Raw genomic sequence first — 21,565 nt, 5'->3', positions numbered from 1 at the left:
AGAGATATATGATACAAACATTTTCTCTCCAGTCAATAACTTACTTTCTCCTATTTACATTGATTTGGTTTGCCTTTTCAATCTTATGTAATTGAAATCACCTATTTTACCTTTTGTGATTTGCTTCCATACCTTGTTAGATTAAAGAATCTTCTCTTAGAAATAAAAAATTAAGACAACTCTGAGGTATCACTTCACATCTTTTACATTGGCTAAGATGACAGGAAAAAATAATGATAAATGTTGGAGGGGGTGTGGAAAAACTGGGCCACTAATACATTGTTGGTGAAGTTGTAAACGGATCCAACCATGCTGAAGAGCAATGTGGAACTATGCCCAAAAGGCTAGCAAACCATGCATATCCTTTGATCAAGCAGTGTCTCTACTGGATCTATATCCCAAAGAGATCATAAAGGGAAAATAACTCACATGTACAAAAATGTTTGTAGTAGCCCTTTTTGTAGTGGCAAGGAACTAGATGCCTGCCTATCAGCAGGGGAATGGTCCAAAAGTCATGTCATATGACCATGACATATATGATCACATACCATATATAATTTATGGTATATGAATATAATGGAATATTCTTATTCTATAAGAAATAATGAGCAGTCTGATTTCCGAAAATCTTGGACTTACATGAAATGATGCTAAGTAAAGTGAATAGAACCAAGAGAACACTGTATAGAGAAACAAGATTATGTGATGATCAACTGTGATGGACTTGACTGTTTTCAAAGATGAGGTCATTCAAGGCAATTCCAAAAGGATTTTAATGAAAAGAGCCATACTCATCCATAGAGAGGACTATGAAGACTAAATGTGGATCTAGCATAGTATTTTCACTTCTTGCTGTTGTTTATTTGCTTTTTTCTTCTTTTTCATTTTTTTCCCCTTTGGATCTGATTTTTCTTGCACAGCATGATAAATGTGAAAGTATGTTTAGAAGAATTGTATATGCTTAACCTATATTGGATTATTTGCTATCTAGGGGAGGGTAGGGGAGAAAAAATTGAAATACAAGGTAATGCAAAGGTGAATGATGAAAACCATCTCTTAGAATCCTTATAAAGTGATGTCAGTTGCCTAATTTATCATGGTACTTAGCAAATTCTCTAGCTCACTAATGTATTTAAGTACTCATTGGAATTCACACTTTTGGGAGATTCACAAGTCAGTATTTAGTATGAGATTCACAAGTCAGAAACCCACAATCCCACTCTCTCGGAGGAGGAGTCAACCTTTTACACCAAGCATAAAAAGAGCTTCAGTGAGTCAATCACAGTCAGTTCAGACAGTCAGAAGAAGCCCACTCCCGGAGGTGGAACCAGATTCATTCACTTCATCTCGTACCACCTTGGTGGCTAGCCTCCTGCACTTCCTCCACTGAGACCAAGGCTGGTCTGAAAGGTTCTCCAGAAAGCTGCCCAGCCCCAGGCAAGAAGATTAGACTGGGAAGGAGAAAATAAATGTTTGGATTTTATCAGCTGGCTGTATTTGAAGTGATTATTACTCTGAACTGAAACTAAGGTTGCCTCCAGAAAACCTCCCCAAGAAATCTGCTCTCACACAGAACCATCATATATTCTATAAAAGAAGAGAACACCACATTTTGGCGCCCTAACAGGGACTGGGAAAGAACTCCAAGCTTTTATTGCAGCCTTAGAAATTTGCTCATATATTGGTATGGGATAATAAATCTGTTCTGAATTCTCTCCATACTGACCTTCACCAGCTAGTTGGTCAAAAGCTATTTGTACATTAGCTCCTGTTTGACTATTGCGTTGGGCTTGAATCCTACATAATTCATGATATTCTGAAAGCCACAACAAATTTTGTCCTGGTTTTAAACATGTTCTAGCTATGGATTTCCAATCATTCGGGGTTAAGATTTCATAAGACAAATTATCTAGTAACATCTTCACATAAGACAATGTAGCCCCATAAAGAGTGCAACCCTTTTTCAAATCTTCAATTTTTTCCAAATTAAAAGGAGTGTATCTTCTCCCTTTTTGACCTAAAGAGTCAAGTTCTTCAATCACAGGATATGCATTTATAAAATCAGATATATCTTCTCCTTAATTTCTTGCTTTAATTAATGCCTTTTCTAATCTTGTCACAGGTGGTGACATATAGGTGTTCTGGTGGTTCTGATTGCATTACTGCCTCTCCACTATTGCCTTAACAACCAATGTATGCTTTTATAACTGCAGAGTAAGACAGTCATACATACATGCCTCTAAGTAAAACAGGGCCTGTCTCATGATTCTTTGAATGTACCTTCTTACCCACAATTATTTCAAAGCTCTCATTATCTTTTGTTTAGAGTAATTCAATGGCCTAATTGCCTTGAGCTTCTCCCAACTTTAATTCATCTTTCACAGACAAACTCTAGTAGCACCCCCTATACCCTTGACCTAAAACTTACATTATACTTGTTGATATTCAAAACTCTTCAAAACTTGCCCCCTTCCTAATTTTCCAGTTTTCTTACATACCTTTAACATTTGCAATTCAGTCATACTAGTCTACTTTAAATAAAAATACTCAATTTCTCACCTCTATACCTTTGCAATGGATGTCTCCTCTGCTTAGATTATACTCTCTTCTTTAATATGCTTCCTGGAATCTTACATTTTCTTTTAGACAGCTTAATTTCAACATGAACTCTTTTATAAATTGCCTCTTTCTGGCTCACTCTCTCCCCAAATTACTTTGCAATCATCTTGCCTATATCATATATGCATTTCTACATGTTCGTGCTGTCTTATCCATTAGAACATGAACTCCTTGAATGCATCTATTTTGTGTGTGTGTGTGTGTGTATTTAGCACTTATCAAAATCTTGTTTGATATTTGAGCTCAGTAGTTTAAAAAAAAAACCTTATCTAATTTATCTAGACTTTTATAATGATGTACTTTTTTTTTAAAACCAACTCTTGATGTTTACTACTTTATGATAGGCTGTGAGATCTGAAAGTTCTACTTTTCTCTTCATTCCTTCTTTTTCACTATTTGAGAATCTAAGAGTTTGTTACTCCAAATGATTTTTGCTATTATTTCATGTACGTGTACAAAGCAAATCTTTGATTATTTAAATGATTTGGCATTTGTCTATAAATTAATTTAGGTAGTATTTTTTTTTATATTGGCAGGTATCAATTATGAGCTTTATCATTTATTTGTCATTATTTCTTTAAAGAGTATTTTTGTTTATGTATCTATATAAATCTTGAGTACATCTTAGTAGTCTCCCACATATTTTATATATTTTGCAATTATTCTGAAATGGAGTTTTCTGATTAAGCTATCATGATTATTATCATCAGGTTGTTAGCAAAGAGGAACGAATTTGTCTATTCTGCCTATTTTTATGCTTACAAATTCTTTCTCTTCCTATTGCTATTGCTAACATTTCTAGAACCATGGCAGATGATAGCATGGAAAGAGGACATCCTGGCTTTGCATCTGTGTTACTGAGAAATTTATTTGTGTTTCCACATTGAATAAAATGCTGGCTTTTGTTTTCAGGTAATTTTTTTAATCCAATTTAAAATAGCTGTTCTATGTCTTGTAAAGTTTTTTAAAATGCTGCATTTACTAAGCAATTTTACTACATACATTGTTTAATCATGTGACCTGGACTTTCTGTTAAACATGACATTGTCTAATGCTGAACACCATAATATCCCAGCCATAAATTCAACTTAGTTTAAGCAAAGATATATTTTTGTTATATCTCTGTAACAAAGTATTTTAGAAAAACAAAAAAAATTTGAAATTTTTACATTAATATTCATTAGTGAGAGATATCGGTCTTTGTTTTTTTCTTTAATGATTTGGGTATTAAGATTAAAATTGTTTTATAAAATAAATTTGGCAGAATGTTCTTCTAAATTTCAATTTGTGTTTATAGGTATTCATATCTTTAACAGTTGATGAAATTCACCTGTAAACCCAGGTAGACCAAAAATTTTGTCCATTGGTAACTCACAGTTAATTTAATTCTTAAAAATTAATTTAAAATCTTTATTACATGATTTTGCTTTGGGAATTGTATATTTTTATAGATAATTCTCCATTTCTTTTAAATTATTAGTACTAGTAGAATATAATTGGGTATAATAGATAGTTAATACTTATTTCTCTTATTTCTTGACTTGTCCATTTTCATATGGCTAATATGATCTTTCTTCCTCTTATTTTGTATTGTTAGATAAAGGTTAATTCATGTTGGTAGCATTTTCAAAGGACATGCTTTTAATTCTATTTGGCAGGTTTATAGTATGTCTTTTCTATTTTATGTTTCCCCTTCATTTCCTCTTTTGTGCTTATTTTATGTTTCTTATTTTTCTGAGGTTTTTAACTGCATATTCAGATGATTAGTTCTCAGAAAGACTAGAGACAGAACTGCAATAGAGGTGAAGGAAATTAATAAGAAATAAGGCTGAGAAGGTAAATTGGAAAATTTCTTCTTGATCCTAGAGGTAGTAAGAAGCTATGATGAGACTAAAAGAAATATCACTTTGGTACTAATATAAAAGATGAAACGAAGAAGGAAGAAACTTGAAGTAGGGAGACCAATGGGGAGACTGTTTTAGCAAACTAGGTGTGGGGTGATAAATTAACATGATAACCATTTGAAAGAACAGAAAGGGACAGATGAGAGATGTTGAAGAGTTTGAATTGACAAGAACTTAGCAATCAATTATTTGTGCAGGTAAGGAATATTGTGAAGTAAAATTGGTATTCATAAAGAGTGGAGTAGAGAAGAAGTAGAGGCAACGAGGGTAAATGGCTTTTCCTAGGAGTTTGGCTTTTAAAGGGAATAATGGCTATCTTGGGAAAGAGGAAGGAATAGAGGGAGAGGAGAAAATTTGGAACTCAAAATATTACAAAAATGAATGTACATGTAATTGGGAAAAATGAAATATTATTAAGTGCAAAAAAATTAAAGGGAATAATGATTATAGAACCTTATGTAGAAAGAATGAAAGAGTCAAATGACCTGAGATGCCCATAGAAGATAAGGAGGCTGTTGTTTTTGAAGGAAAGATAAAAAATTATCAAGATCATCAAGATTAAAATTGTAATGGCAATTTGTTAACCTGTAATTGCTATATATTTTATTATTTTTATATAATTTTGGTCATTTGATTTGTGCCCATTTTATAGGATCTGGATTAAAGTTTACTGTCTAAATTATTCAAAAAGTTTATACTTGTTATTTCTTTTTATAACATATTTTGATAACATTTGGTTTGAGATTTGTTCATTAATAACAGAACAATGAACAGTGGTCCATATGTGATTCATTTAAGGATGATCTGTGTTATTATGTAGTTTCTGGATGTCAGTGCATCCAAGAATCAAGTACTACTTATATGTATGTGTGTAACATCACTTTTTAAAAGTATCATCACATTTCCAGCATCTAAAAAGAGCTGACTTACAGAATTTCTCTCCTAAGGCTGGCAAGAGTTTATTAAATGTATATTATATCTTGCCACCCTCCTAGCAGAAATACATATTGAATCCAAGCCTTAGGAACCAGTTGTTTTTTTTTTTTCTCTTAACCCACTATTTCCCCCAATGGGGACTAAGTTACTCAACCTCGAGTTGCAAAATAAAGTTTGCATTTACAACCTGTAAATTTGTGCATCTAGTTAATTTATGTAAGATTTTTGTATGCTGCCTTAATGTTCTCACATGACAGTAGATTACCAAAATTTGTAAGTCATCCTAAGAGTTGAGAATTTAATTAAATTTCTGTTCTTATGTAAGTGGCTAAATAAAATCTCTCCTCTTTCAACTAGGTCTTTCCCCCAAGATGTGCTTTAATTTTTTTGTTCTCTTAACTCATGGAATATTGATGCTCTTTTCAAAGAATCACAGAACTATTTAATTCAATGTGTAAAAGAAGGAACATTAGAATATCCTGTATCATAATTAAAGTAGAACAAACTTACTCCCTACCTTTCCTCTGATAGTTCTGCTTCTATCTCCTTTCTAAAATATCTTTCTGGATGGCAGCTATCCCTTGGAGCTCAAACAATTCTTCTCTTTAGTCAAAGTTTTGCCTATGTAAACATAATACTTCAGCTGAAGTTAAAAAGGCAAGGGTAGAATCATAATGTCAGCTAAAGAAAAAGTAAAAATAAAGATAATCAAAGAACTTTGCAGGTTTGCACATGCCAAATTTGCAGTTAGAAAAAGATGAGCTGAAATCTAGCTACAGACATTTATTTAGCTGTGCAATCTTAGGCAAGGCATTTATTCACTTTGTAGTTTAGTTTACTCATTTGTAAAATAGGTATAAAAAATTTTCTACAACATAAGGGTTGCTATGGGGATAGAATGAGAAGTATTCAAACATAATACATATATGTGAGAAATAATAATGAGCCCCCCAAAAAGTTAAACTGTTTACATACCTGTATGTGGAGATGATATACATAATCTCTACAAAACTTACCATTAGTGCAGCAGTCTACTTAGTGCTCTTGGGCATGTATTATGTTTAGATGATTTTTTTTAATATTCATTTTAAAATGTTCAATTCCAAATTTGCTTGCTCCCTCTAATTCCTTTCCCATACATTGAGCAGGGAAGAAATACAATATACATTATACATGTGAAAATATACAAAATATATGTTGGTAAGATCTGAAAGACAGTGAGAATTGGAATGCCTAAGAAAGAGGGGAAAGGGAGAGGAAAATGGGGAAAATTATCTCACATGAAAGAGGTATGTGAAGAAAAGTTTACATAATGAAAGGGAAGAAGTGGGGCGGCAACAGTTGGAACTTACTCTAATTTGAATTGGTTCAAGGAGAGACAAAAACACATACACACATACATATGGGCACAAATAAAATTGGGTACAGAAATTCATCTTACCCAACAGAGAATTAGGTAACAGAACTTAAAACTGAAAGACACATATACAGCTAAAATAAAGGGCTGGAGTTATTATGCTTTAGCTGAAGTAAAAAAAAAAAAAAGACAAGGGTAGAATCATGCTGTCAGACAAAAGAAAAGTAAAAATAAATACAATCAAAAAAAGCATATTTTGCTAAAAAGTACCATAGAGAATAAAGTAATACGAATGCTGAATATATGTGTGACTATATATATATATATATATATATATATATATATGTATATATTTAAACACATATATAAACATATACTATATACATATACCTATGTATATACATATAGATGACATATCAGATATTAAACTGATAAGAATAGATACTGATCTTAGCCAAAAGGCTGAAAACCAATATATGTATATGTATGTATGCATATATTCTCATATACATATATACACATATGAGTGTATACATACATACACTCCCAAATGGCATAGTATCTAAATTCTTTAAGGAAAAGTTAGGAAGAAGTGTTATGCCACAGTTCTCTTTTATTGTCCTGACTCAGTTTTCCTAATTATCCTAACTCAGTTCTGCTTCTCAGTTCTGCAAAACCTCCCCTCCCACTTTATCAGAATACTTGATAAGGATAAAAGATCTTATGTTTTAGAATATCAGAATGCCTCTCCCCATCCCAAGCTATTAGAATATCAGATATTGTTTTATCAGGATGCCTCTCCCCAAGTCTGGGGTGCCTACCTCTGGTTATGTCATCTCATCTCCAGAGGCTCACCCCACCCTGTCAGAGTCCAGTTCCGCTCTCAGCACCCTGACTCCACCCCTGCCTCAGTCTACCCTCTGTGTCTGAGCCACATGTATATATGTCTTTGAGAACTCACATTGTTTGCTGGATTATTGGAGATGATAGTCTCATTCAACCCTGGGACCAAACCATGGATCCATTTGATCCCAGTATATCTCTTCATTTAATAAATTATTAAATACTCTCTAATCTCTATCTTGGTCAGTTTTTTCAGCATTATAGAAGGAGGTAATAAAACTATATTGAAGGGAACTCAATTTATCTCTTCTCAGACCTAGATAAATCTAACCATAAATTAAACAAGAAAAAAAGTTAAGGAAATGAATAGGATTTTAGGAAAGTTGGATATGAAAGACTTCTGGATAACCCTGAAAGAGAATAGAATAGAATAAATATTTCTCAACTATGCATGTCAACCCTCATAAAAACTGAGCATATATGAGGACATAAAAACCTCACAAACAAATGCAGAAAAGCAGAAATATTAAATACACCTTTTCTAGAACATAATGCAATAAAATTATATTCAATAAAGGACTTTGAATCACAGAATAAAAAAGTTTAATTAGAAACTAAATAACCTAATCCTTAAAAAAAAGAATAGGTCAAAGAACAAATCATAGAAACAATAAAGATAATGACAAAAATGAGTCAACATACCATAATCTGGAGAATGCAGCCAAAGCAGTACCTTGCAGAAAACTTAGATTTCTAAACACTTGCATCAATAATAGAGAGAAAGAGCAGGTAAAAAAACTGAGCATGAAACTTTTGAAAAATGAAAAATAACAAATTAAAAACCTGCAATTCCAAAATAAAAATCCTTAAAATTATAAGAGATATTAATAAAATTAAAAGTTTAAAAATTAAATGAATATATAAAACTAAAAACTGGTTTCATGAAAAAATTTAAACTTTCTAATTTGATTTTTTAAAAGAAAAAAAAAAGAAAACTAAATAACCAATATCAAAAGTGAAAAGGGCAAATATACAACCAATGAAGATGAAATTAAAACAATTATTAAGATCAATTATTTCCTCAATAATAGGCTAATAAAATCAACTAATTACATGAAATAGACGAACATTTACAAAAATATAAATTATCCATAGTAACAGGTGAGAAAATATTACACATATATAATTCAATCTTAGGAAAAGAAATTGAGCAAGCCATAACTGATCTCCTTAAGGAAAAAAAAAAACAAAACCCAGGATCACATGGATTTATAAGTGAATTCTACCAAACATTTAAAAAACAATTAATTCTGATACTAGAGAAATTATTTAGGGATTAAAAAGTAAAGGAGTATTACCAAATTCCTTTTATGATACAAATATGGTTTTGATACCTAAACCAGGAGAGTCAAAATAGAGAAAGAAAAGTACAGACCAATTCCCCTAATAAATATTGATGCAAAAATTTTAAATAAAATACTAGCAAAGAGATTATGGCAATATATCTCAATGGTCATATACTATGACCAAATGGGATTTATACCAAGGAAGCAGGAAAAATTCAATATTAGGAAAACTATAAGCATAAATGACTTTATTACCAACCTCCCCTTCAAAAAAAGACAAAACAAAAGAAAAGATCTTGACAGAAAAAGGTCTTGACACAAGAACTATTCCTATTAAAAACACTAGGATGCATGGGAATAAATGGAGTTTTTCTGAAAATAATAAGTAACATCTATCTAAAGTCAAGAGTAAGCATTATCTGTAATGGAGATAAACCTAAAAGCCTTTCTAATAAGTTAAAGGGTAAAGAAGGATGTTCATTATCTACCATAATTATTCAATATTATTCTAGAAATGCTAGCAATAGCAAAGACAAGAAAAGAAAATTGAATGAATAAAAATAGGCAATGAGGAAACAGAATTATTACTTTTTGTAGATGACATGACGGCATAAAAAGTAAATTACCTTATAGAACTAGAAATATTTAGAACAAAATTAATCCAGAAGAATAGAAGATCAAGAATATCAAAGGAATCAATGAAAAAAAAAAATGTGAAAGAAAAGGGAAGTCTAGCAACACAAGATCTCAAATTATAGTATAAAGCAGTAATCATGAAAACAATTTGGCACTGAATAATAAACAAAGTGATTGATGAATGAATAAATATAATATACAGGAGCAAATGGGCACAGAAACCTAATGTATGATAAAATCCAAAAAATATCAGTTCTTAGAGCACAAATTCACTATTTGACAAAAACTGCTGGCAAAACCAAAAAATAATCTGGCAGAAGCTAGGCACATGAACCAATATCTCATACAATTTTACTAAGATAAGTTCAAAATGGGTACATGATTTAGACATGAAGAGTGATATTATAAACAAAATAGTGAAGCATGGGGGAAAAAAGCCCTACCTATTAAATTGATAGATAAAGGAAGAGTTCATGACCAAACAAGAGATAGAAAGATTCACAGGAGGTAAAATAATTAATTTTTATTATGTTAATTTAAATGTTTTTAAATAAACAAAGCCAAAATGAGAAGCTAACAGGAACAAAGAAAAGGTGTTTACAAGTTTCTCTGATAAAATATTCGTTTATCAAATATATAGAGAAAATAAGACAAATTTATAAAAATAAGTCATTTTCAAACTGATAAATGGTCAAAAAATATGAACAGGTAATTTTCAAAGAAGAAACCAAAGCTATCAAAAGAAAATATAAATATTTCAGTCATGAAAAGTCCTTCACAATAATATTACACACTCTGTGCTCTAATCAAAATGATCTATTGGACACTTACTGTTAACAACAATGTACTTTCTGCTACTGTGCCTTTGCATAGACTTTTACCCTTGCCTGAAGGGCTCTCTCCTCTTCTCTGCCATCATGCAATCTCAATTGACCACACTTATTCTTGTAAATTTACGTGTTTACACAAACATACACATACACACATACCTTGTATATATGTATGTAGATATACACACATATATGTTATATATATATATATATTTTTTTTAATTTCTTTCTATACCTATATCTACATCTATCTATATGCTGCTTTTCCTTGTAGATTGAAAAGTCCTGCTTCCCTAAAGATAGGATTGTTTTTATATCTGCCTTGTACTGGAACAGTTAGGTAGCAGAGTGGATAGAGTGCTAGTCCTGAAATCAGGAAAACTCATCTCCCTGAGTTCAAATCTGGATGTTAGATACTTACTAACTGTATGACCCTGTCCAAGTCATTGAACCTATTTACCTCAATTCATCATTTATAAGAGTTAGCTGGAAAAAGAAATGGAAAACCACTTCAGTGTCTTTGATAAGAGAACACGAAATGGGGTGATGAAGAGTTGGACTGAAAAATGACTAAACAATAACACAAAACTTACAATATAGCAGATATTCCATCAATGCCTACTGAATTATTGTGAACTGAAATGAATTCAAATATTCTAGCTCTCAATCATTGATAATACCATGCTGCCTTGGAAATGGCAGTGAAAGTAAACACAAAGTTCTTAGCTGATCTGGCGTTATTTCTTCAATGTAACTTCCTAGGCAAATGAGCATTCTTTTCCCCTATAGACATATTTAATTTCATAAACACAATTTTTGAGTTTGACAAAATTCAAATCAACATCTCTCAATGTAACATACAACGTTAAGTACAGGGGAAACATACATTAAAAATGAGAAGTCATTATATTTGGCAATTAAGAGATTCATGGATACTCTTGGAGAAAACTGATTTCAGGAGAAATGATAGTGAATGGAAACAAGATTGCAAAGAGGATATAAGAAGCAGTAAATATAGACTATCGACAGTGAAAACCTTGAAGGTTTAGAAGGGCTAAAGGATAATGATATATTAGTTTTTCTTCTCTATATCACTAATATAAAAAACCTCCTTGTTGGCAAGGCTCATATTCTTAGCCCATAATTCTGTGCCCTGTCAGTATTCAATAATGTGACAAATGGCATAGAATAGTCAGAGAATCATTTTACTTTTGTGAATAATGTAATAATTACTAATTTAGTTATATTTTAATCAAAGGATATTTTATTGCAATCCTGAATATACATCCAAAAGCTCTGTTTCAGTAGAAATGGATTCATGAACCCAATTTAAATAATTTATTTTAGAACTGTTTTAGGGCTGAAATCCTTAACAGATATAGTTCAAATATATACTCAGAAGTTCTTTCTCATACTACAGATCTTCAATGTTTTTTTTGGTCTGGACTAACCTATCTAATGATGACAATATGATAAGAAAAATTGATAGCTGATACAAGGGGTTTAGGTGCAATACAATGGAATAAGAAATGGCTCTAGAATCAGAAGGTCATTCTTGATGCTTACTATCTGTGTGACACTAGATAAGTCTTAATTTTTTACTAAAATTAATCACAAGTCTGAATTTGACACTCCCTCTTTTATTTTCATCCCTATAACTTAAAGAATCACTATAAATTTGTTAAGGCAGAGTCAAAAGAAAACAAGTCAATGATGGCAAACTGGATATCTGCCAACGTTAGCAATATTTCATACTACTTAATGGAAGTACTATTAAGAGTATATAACAAGCATTACATATTTTTGACACATTACTTCTCTGGAAACCATACTACAAAATGGATAGTCATTTCCCATAGGAACAATGTTCTAATTGGGAGTTGTGTTGCTGATCTAAGACTTAGGATAAAAAATAACATATATACAACCAACAATATACAACAGAAGGAAAGATAAAATAATATTGGTAAAATTAGGTTCTAAATCATTGTCTTATTCTAGAAAGTACCTAAAGGATATTTTTCAAATTCATCACAGGTAGCAAAATGAAGACAATTTTGGATGTAATGATGGAACTTGTTATAATCATGGACAGATGAAAAAATGCTTAGCATATTGATTTGGCACTAGCCTTTCCAGAATCTGAATCTTCAATCTTGAGTACCTATAACATACTTGATTATGGATCAGATATCATCTGCTTCCTTGTTTCCTTCTGCAAATGCTTTCCTCATGTCTTGCCTTTATATGCCCGGTATAACATAGTGCCTGGTACATAGCATGCTATTAACAAAGCATTGTTGGATAAGTGAATGGATTTTTTGATCCTAGTTTTTGGCTCATGTTTGTTTATTCAGTCTTGGATCTGTTATGGACAGAATCCTTGGAATTACAGAGATAGATAGGAAGTGAGAGAAAGATTAAGAATTATTTGTCAGACAAGTTCCATTCATCAAGGACATGATCAAGAAAATGAATGATTATTTCTCTTCTACTTCACATACTGCTCAAAACACATTCTCTTTATTAATTGACCTATATCTTTCTAATCGCTATGCAACATGAACATGGCCATTGTCAGGTACACCCAGTTCATTATACAAAAAAGGAGATATGTGGTTTTTCAAGATCTCAAAACAATTGGTTGTAGAACTAGGAATAGATCTGATTCTAAGGCTGTGCTTTTTCCATTCTACCATGCTGTCTCTATTATAAATACCTTACATAAAATATAAAATTGATACATACACACACACATATATATTCTATATACATTGAGAACTTTTGCAGAGGGGCTCCCAATGTCCTATAAAATGTACAGATAATATAACAAAATTCAGTTCTATTTTGTCATACATTTAAAACAAACATATCAGCTGTAATAATAATAATCTGGGAAGTATTTAGTTCTGTTTACCATCTGCTGGACATTCTCTTCTCTGAATTTTTCTGAAGCTTTTCTCTCTTGGTTCTCTTTCCTCTAACTGTGTGTATCACTCTTCTTCCTTCTCTACACTCTTTTGATGAGCCTACCAGCTCCCATAGGTTCAATTATTATCTCTATGCAGATGACACTCAAAACTACATATTTAGCCCTTATATCTCATCAGAACTCTATGGACCTGTATTATTTTTATTATTGTTTATTAAGTATTTCCAACAGTATTTCCATAGTCATCTCATACCAAACATGATGAAAACAGAATTTATCTGAGCTTCCAGATCTCATAAGCAATAAGATTGTAGACCTAACATTTTCTCCAATCTTCACAACTTTATAAACCTCACTAAAATAGAATTTATATGCCAAAGATAAAGCAGCTTGAATTATGTCCATGATCTAGGACATCCAAAATTGAAAAGATGCTTTAAAAAAAAAACTATTGTTCAATGACCCCATATTTACTCAGAACTCCTGTCTTATCCCTCCTACCAACAACAAGACTACATTAGCAGAGCCGAGGACTTAACATAGGCTTACAGCAAAACTCACCCTTAAGCCTCGGTTGCCCTTCCCTCTTTTCACTGACACAGAGAGACTAAGTTTGATTTGCAGAAGTTTGTTCAGGAGTCAACAGCCAGTTTAGCCAAAGCTCTTCAAGAAAAAAAGCCTATTAGGGGTTACAAACCAGAAGCATCATTAATAATAAGTGCTCAATTAGCAGTGCTGAAGAAAACAGGTTCTGATCTGCCAGTACCAGGCCAAAGAAATGAGAAGAAGAGGGAGGTGGGACAGGTCACCAGGAGAAGATACTGTGCATGTGGGGATCTATATAGCATTCTACCAAGCCTGAGAGAAAAAAAGAAGCACTCAGGATAAGTTCTGACCAACCAACAGGCACTTGGGGAAGATTAACTAGACTGAATGAAATGCCAAGAAGACACTGAGACACTTTGAGATCCAAATCCTAAGAAATCCACAACCAGAAAGGAGGAAGTTAAGAAGTTAATATTAAGGAAAATAAAAGGAGGAAAGATTTACTGTACCAAAGATTTAAGGAAGAAGAAAAAATTCAGATCTTAAACAGCAACAGATAAGTCAACAGGAAAAACTAGTTAACAGAAGGAAATATAGCTTCTATATATATCTACTAAAAAACACTAGGCATTTTATAAATATGTGCTTCAAAATAAAGGAAAACAACATAACACTTCACCCTATGGAATCAGAACATATAACCAAAACACACTGCTTCTGAGTGGTTTTTAGAAGAAATGGGAATTATTAGAGAAGAAAGCAGCAAAAGGAATATAATGGAAAAAAAACTGATTCTACAATGATGAGCTTCATTAAAGAAACAAAATAGAAAAAACAGATTGGAATACAAATACACAGAAATGAAGCAAAGCTAAAAGAAGAGAAGTAAAAAATAATCTTAAAAGAAAATAAGCTCATTCTCTAAGCAAAACATAACAATCTTAGAAACAGGATTGTAGAGACAAACTAAGCATCACAGAACTCCTAGAACACAATAGCACAAAAAAATCTTTGGAAAAGAACTATCTGGAACTTCTGAACACAGAAAATGAAATTCCTATTGAAATAATTCCCAGATCACTCTCAGAAAAGAAAAAAATCTAAGGCTGAAAACTCCAAGATACATAGTGTTAAATTCAATAATTCAATTCATAAATAACAAGTTCTACAAAGTCATCAGAAGATAGCCCTTCAAGTACAAAGGAAAGAGTACTGGAATAATACAAGATTATTCCGCACCTATTAAAAAAAGGATGAAGGAATGGAATTGGATTACTCCAAAGAGAAGTAAAATGCAGCCCAGCATGAAAATCTGAATTTAATCATATAAGAGAAAAGATGAAGATTCAATAATAAAAAAGTTTGAAACATTAAAAAAAAACAGAATTCAAGAGATTATTTGCTTCTTGAACCACCCCATATAAAGGAAATGCAGGAGAAGCGAATAAATGCAGAAGTACAAGAACAATCATAACAACAGAGTGACAAGTGAAAGACCACTAAAAGATTTCTTTTACATACAGAACATATAGAAGGAGACAAAGGTGGAAGTAGAAATGAAGAGGCAGACATGGGACATTGTAGATACAAGATGGTTATACCCCATCTATAAGTGAATGCTACTTTTATGAGACAATATTACAACATGAAAGGATAAATGAAAGGGGGGAGAGAATCAGGGTGATAGAGATAAGTAAGGGATGTACAGGGATCCAATGAAGGATAGTAATGAAGGGAAGGTGACCTTTGTGGTCTCAATAAAAAAAGAGCCTCTATAGAAATAGATGAAGGGGAAAGAAAGATTGAAAAATGAGGGAAAAAGGAAAGAGGCCTTACTTTGGAGGTAGATGGGTATTATACTAAAGAATGTTTCTATGGCTAAAGGGATATGAGGACCTTATACCAGATGAGACCTGAGAGATATAGTGCTTGAAAAATCTACTTGTCTTGGGAAGAGGGTAATTGGAACCCCTCAAGGCAACTCTCATCCGGAGGAATGGAAAAGTATAGAAACCAGAAGAGATTTTAAGGCAAATATAGGGGGAAAAAATCAACAAGGGAAGGTATTGATCAGTGGTGGTGGAGGGGGTCCTACCACAGGACAAAATCCTCTCTGACACATGCAACAATCAGCATTGTTTTGAGAATGAAGCACAATGGAAACAGACAATCCTTGAGGTAAGCCCTACAAGGCCTACAGCGGCAGAAAGCACGTAAAGGTTAACATAGAACTCTGGAATACAGAGAAAATAGAAATCATAGGACACAGAGATATTATAAACAAATGTAAAAAGACAAAAATAGTCAATATATCCTTTACAGATCATGATGCAATTATAACAGAAATTGATTCATAGACCACAAACAAAAGCTACACACCCAAATGGAGACTTAACAACGAAATCTTAAATAATGACTGAATCAAAGAACAGATTACAGAGATAATTGGTGACTTTGTAAAAGAAAATTATATGATGAAACAACACATCTAAATTTCTGGGATGTAGCTAATGAAGTCCTTGGGAAAAAATCATATCCTTTAGAAATAGAAAAAGGGAAGATTAATAAAATGAATATGCATTTTGAAATATCAGAAAAATCAACAAAATAAAACATAAAAAGGAGATATTGAAAATTAGAGGGGTAATAGGTAAATTGGAACAAAAAATCCCATGTAAATGATACTAGAAGCTGTTTTTTTAAAAAGTTTTTTATAATCTAATTGATAAATCTTTAGTTAATCTGATCATAAAGAAAATAACTGAAAATCAAATCAATAAGGTGACAAATGAGGTGAAATCACAGCAAAACCAGAATAAAAAGAATAATCAGAACACATTATGCACAATCATATGTTAACAAAATAGGGAACACAAAATGAAGTACAAGAATATCTTTAAAAATATAAAATACTCAAACTATTAGAAGACCAGATATAAATCTTAAAAAACCCAAACTCAGAAAAGGAAATAGCTCTAACTGTAAAGGAACTACCAAAGATAGAAGTTGGGGGAAGAGTAAAGGAAAGTTCTGTAGCATTCTCACAGGAGAATTTTATCAAACTTTTAAACACAGCACCCATACTTCACAAATTATTCTTGAAAACTGAAAAAAAAAAGAATCTGTTTGTTGTCATTCCATTGTTTAGTCATGCCCTATTCTTCATGACCAAATTTGGGGTTTTCTTGGCAAAGATACTGGAGGAGTTTGGTATTTCCTTCTCCAACTCCTTTCCTCAGATGAGAAAACTGATACACATGGGGTTAAAGTGACTTGCCTAGGGTCACAAAACTAGTGCCTAAAACCATATTTGAACTCAGGAAAATTAGTTTTCCTGACTTTATATGTGGCATTCTATTGATCGTGCCACCTGGCCGCCCTGAAAGAATCCTACCACAATCTCTTTTATGAAACAAATATAGTCTTAAATACCTAAACCAGGATAAGATAAAATACAAAAAGAAAACCATTGGGAAATATTCTTAAAGAACATTTGTTCAAAATTTTTCAACAAAATACTGTCAGAATACATCAATTTACCCAAGTCACCATTTATTATTATTATCAATTGGGGTTAAGTGTCTCACAGGGTCACAAAGCTATGAAGTGTTAAGTGTCTGAGACCAGATTTGAACTTCTGACTTCAGGGCTGGTGTTCTATCCACTGCGCCACTCAGATGCCCCAAGTCCCCGTTTATTATACAGGATGGTTCAACATAATTAAAAACCCAAATATCCAAAAACCACATGACCATCTCAATAGATGCAGTAATAGTCTTTCACAAAATATTTTTATGCTTAAAAACCTACAAAATCTAGGCAAAGATGAATCTTGTAAAATATATCACAAAAAATCTATTTAAAATCAAAAACAAGCAGGTATGCAGCAAGGATAAACTAAAACTTTTATAATAAATAGAAGCATGAAACAAGAATTTTCATCATCTCCACTATTATTTGATATAGCTCTGGAAATGTTAGCAATTATGCAAATAAGAAAAGAGAAAGGAATTAAATAAAGATAGGTAAAGAAGACATAAAATTATTTCTGGCTACTGATTAAAAATAGTTTGCTTGGAAAACCCCAGGAATTAGTAAAGATATTAATCAATACGATGAACAGTTTCAGCAAAGTTTTGGGCTCGAAAATAAATTCTCAAAAATGAACAACTATGGGGCAACTAGATGATTGAGCACTAGCCCTGAAGTCAGAAGCACCTGATTTCAAATCTAGCCTCAAATCCGTAACACTGCCTAGCTGTGTGACCCTGGGCAAGCCACTTAACTCCAACTATCTCATAAAAAAATTAACATCTGTGCTATTATCTAACCTAACTTGTCCATAAGAATGGTATGTAATATGTTGTCAAATGCTATGCTGAATCCAAGTTCATTAATCAACTTTCCAAAAAAAAGAAAAAAAAGCAAAAGCATGAAAGTAACTTATTTTGGTTAACCATGCTGACTTGTAGTGATCATCAAATTCTCTTTATGCATGCTTTATAAACCATTTCTGTACAAACACTTGAGAATATTGCCAGGAAACAAAGTCAAGGTTATAGCTTGTACTCCAATTTTCCCTTTTTTGGATGGCCTGCCTTTCACCAGTCTTATGTCTAATCGTGTCTCATGACACCATTGTATAATCTATGAAAGGTAACTAATAGCCACAGTTCAAATACATCTGCTAGTTTTTCTAGTAGAAAAACTAGCAAATATAGATGGTTCAGACTTGGTGACTTGAACTCTTTGAGTAATCCAGGAAAACTCTTTTATTATTCCTGCACTTATCTTGGGTTTCCCTATTTCTCATTTTTGTTTTATCTTTTCCATTGTCTGCATCATAGAAAATATAAAGAAAATAAAAATTGAATATTTCTGCCCTCTCTGGCATTTCTTAGCACTGCAAAATCCTTCTTTGCTCTCCCTCCCATCCTCAACATCATGAATAGCACCTTTTTGTATTTAATATTCATCACCAATCTTACCCAAGTGAGGTGATTTGCCCAAGCTCATACAAATAGCTAATAGAAGTTCTAGGAACTGAAAGAGAAGAGTTCTTACATAAGCAAGAAAGAATTTAGTATAAGTTTGGCTGTAATGTAAGTAATACATGCATTGTACAAAGGAATAATATGATCTACTCTGTGCATAAAATTAATCTAGTAATAGTTGGAAAAAGATGGAAGAGATTCAAGGAAGCATTAAAAAGAAGAGATTAAAAGTAAGGAGGTCAATTGAGGAAGTTGTAACAGTTTATGTATAGTGGTAACAAGGACTTGAAGTTGGGAAGCATTACTATGAAAAGAGAGAAAGGAACAGAGAGATATAAAGTTGGACTTTATAGAGTCTGGTAACACTGAATGTGGGGATTGAGGAAATAAAAAAAAATTCTGAATATTAATAGAAATAGGAGGAAATTTTTTTTTGAGGATAAGTTCTGTTTCACAAATATTAAGTGTGCAGAGTTCCCAAAACATACAGGTGGTGATAGCCAACAGAAAATATGAAATGACAGTTTAAAACTGCCATTTTGTAGAGAATATAGAGAAAAGAAACATGGGTCAAAGATGAGAAAAGTCATTGAAAATATTTGCCTACCTTAAAGGGTTTCTGACCTATCAAGAAGTGTTCAGAGAGACAGGAAAAGAACCAGGAAAAACTGTTGTCTGCAATGCTAAAGGAAGTGAAAATAGTCAATAGCATATGTTTCTGCAGAAAGGTAAAGGAGGCTAAATACTGAAAAGGCCACTGATTTTTGTAAAAGGAAAAAAAGGAGAAAGGGTCATATTTAAATTCTATTTTCCCCACAAAGTTTAGAATTATAAATAAGAATGAACATGAAATGAAACTCTATTGATAGAGCATAATCAAAGGAGAGGAACTTGTACACATTTATGTGTTATTTTAAGGACTGAGGAGACCTGAGAATATTCATAATCATATGGAAAGAAATAAATACATAGGAATAAACTGATGATGTGTGAGAAAAAGGGGGTCACTGATGAAACAAGACCCTAGTGGAAATGAAAATCAATGATATAAATATAGAGAACTAATCCTTGGCAAATAGTAGAGTCATCTCTTCCTTTGAATCAGGAAGAAATGAAGAGAAGAAGGAGTAAAATAATTCCAAAATGCTTATCAATTATGCAGATAATTCAAGGCTCAGAAGGATAACAAATACAATAAATGCCAAAATTAGACTTCAGAAAGATACTGATGAACTAGTACAGTAGACTTCGAATTTTTTGATCACATATTCTTAATAGTTTAAAAAAATAGTGTACTCATCTTTACTTGTCCTCAAAGCTCAACTGTAGGACTACCTGATTCCCCTAGCTAGGGATGAGGCATAGGGATTACACCTGTTATTTACAGTATAGTGAACTCACAATAAGCAAATTCCCTCTACTAATATAAGGGAAGTACCTAGAGCAGTGGTTCTCAGAGTATGGTCCAAAAAATCTTGGAGATCTCTAAAACCCTTTCAGAGGGTCTACAAATTCAATTAGTTTTTATTTCTAATATGGAAAATATCTATAAATATAACACAAACAAAAACTCTTTGGACAATAGGCAAGATTAAATGACTTGCTTGGAATCATACAGGCAGTATATGTCAGAAGCAAGCTTAAACCTAGGGCTACTTGGCCTTGAAACCAGTTATGTATTCACTATACCATTCTACCTCCCAAAGCAGTCAACAGACACAATCAATATTTACTATATCCTTAGGACCTTAGCTACTATAGTGGCTGTACTTCTGCTCCATACTATCCCTATCAGCTTAAGCCTCTTGTTCAGCCTTCATTTGTCTCTATTGCTACCAATAACCTGTCCAACCCTTGGAGGACAGAAGAAATATAGCCAGTAGACAACCCTATTGGGGATGGTCCTTCATCTCTACTATCCTAGTCCCTTAAATTGCCAAGTCCCAAACCAGTACAAACCTCTGCCTCTGCTTTAGTGTCCATTTTTGAGCACTATCTCTTCTCCCCTGCCTAAGTTTTTTTCAACAGCCTGCATCTCTTGCTTCTGCTATAGCAGAAGTCCAAGGCTTATATGGCAGCTGCAAAATACATAATAGTTTTTTTTCCAGAAATAAACTGAACTCATTGGAGAGGCTCTCACCCATATTCTCTTTCTGTATGCTCACCAATATTATAACTTTCTACTTTTCATTAGCTCCTCTGCTTGGTTTGGACTCCATGAAACACAGTGGGTGCCCCTTTCCTTTTGTGTGCTGGCTTCCCCACTAGATTACTTAAATTCCTCAAAGGCATACTGGCCTTTTTTTAAAATTAGTATCCCCAGCACTTAGCATAGAACTTGGAAAATAGTAGGCTCTTAATAAATGCTTATTGAATTGAATTGAACTGAATGTTCCCCTGATGGCCATGATCTTTAATTTGGAGATATCTGGGTTATAACACTGAGCTAAAAAAAATTTAGTGAAATTTTATAGAAATAAAGTCTTATTTAGTCATTTTCAATCATACCTGAATCTTTAAGACCTGAGTTGGGATTTTCTTGGCAAAGATACTGGAGTAGCTTGCATTTCCTTCTCTAGCTCATTTTAGAGATGAGAAAACTGAGGTTAAGTTACCTGCTCA

General features: G+C 32.6%; 1 protein-coding gene and 1 pseudogene across 5 annotated transcripts in view; both read right to left on the bottom strand.

Moving 5' to 3' along the window:
- FBXL4 (F-box and leucine rich repeat protein 4) overlaps positions 1 to 21,565 on the bottom strand; it is a 119,471-nt gene that overhangs the window by 22,566 nt on the left and 75,340 nt on the right. The window lies entirely within an intron of this gene.
- Positions 7,198 to 7,290, bottom strand: LOC116419152 (annotated as a pseudogene).

The sequence above is a fragment of the Sarcophilus harrisii genome, chromosome 4 (genome assembly GCF_902635505.1).
Source record: "Sarcophilus harrisii chromosome 4, mSarHar1.11, whole genome shotgun sequence".
Taxonomy (NCBI): Eukaryota; Metazoa; Chordata; class Mammalia; order Dasyuromorphia; family Dasyuridae; genus Sarcophilus; species Sarcophilus harrisii.
This window is presented reverse-complemented; position numbering and strand designations above follow the sequence as displayed.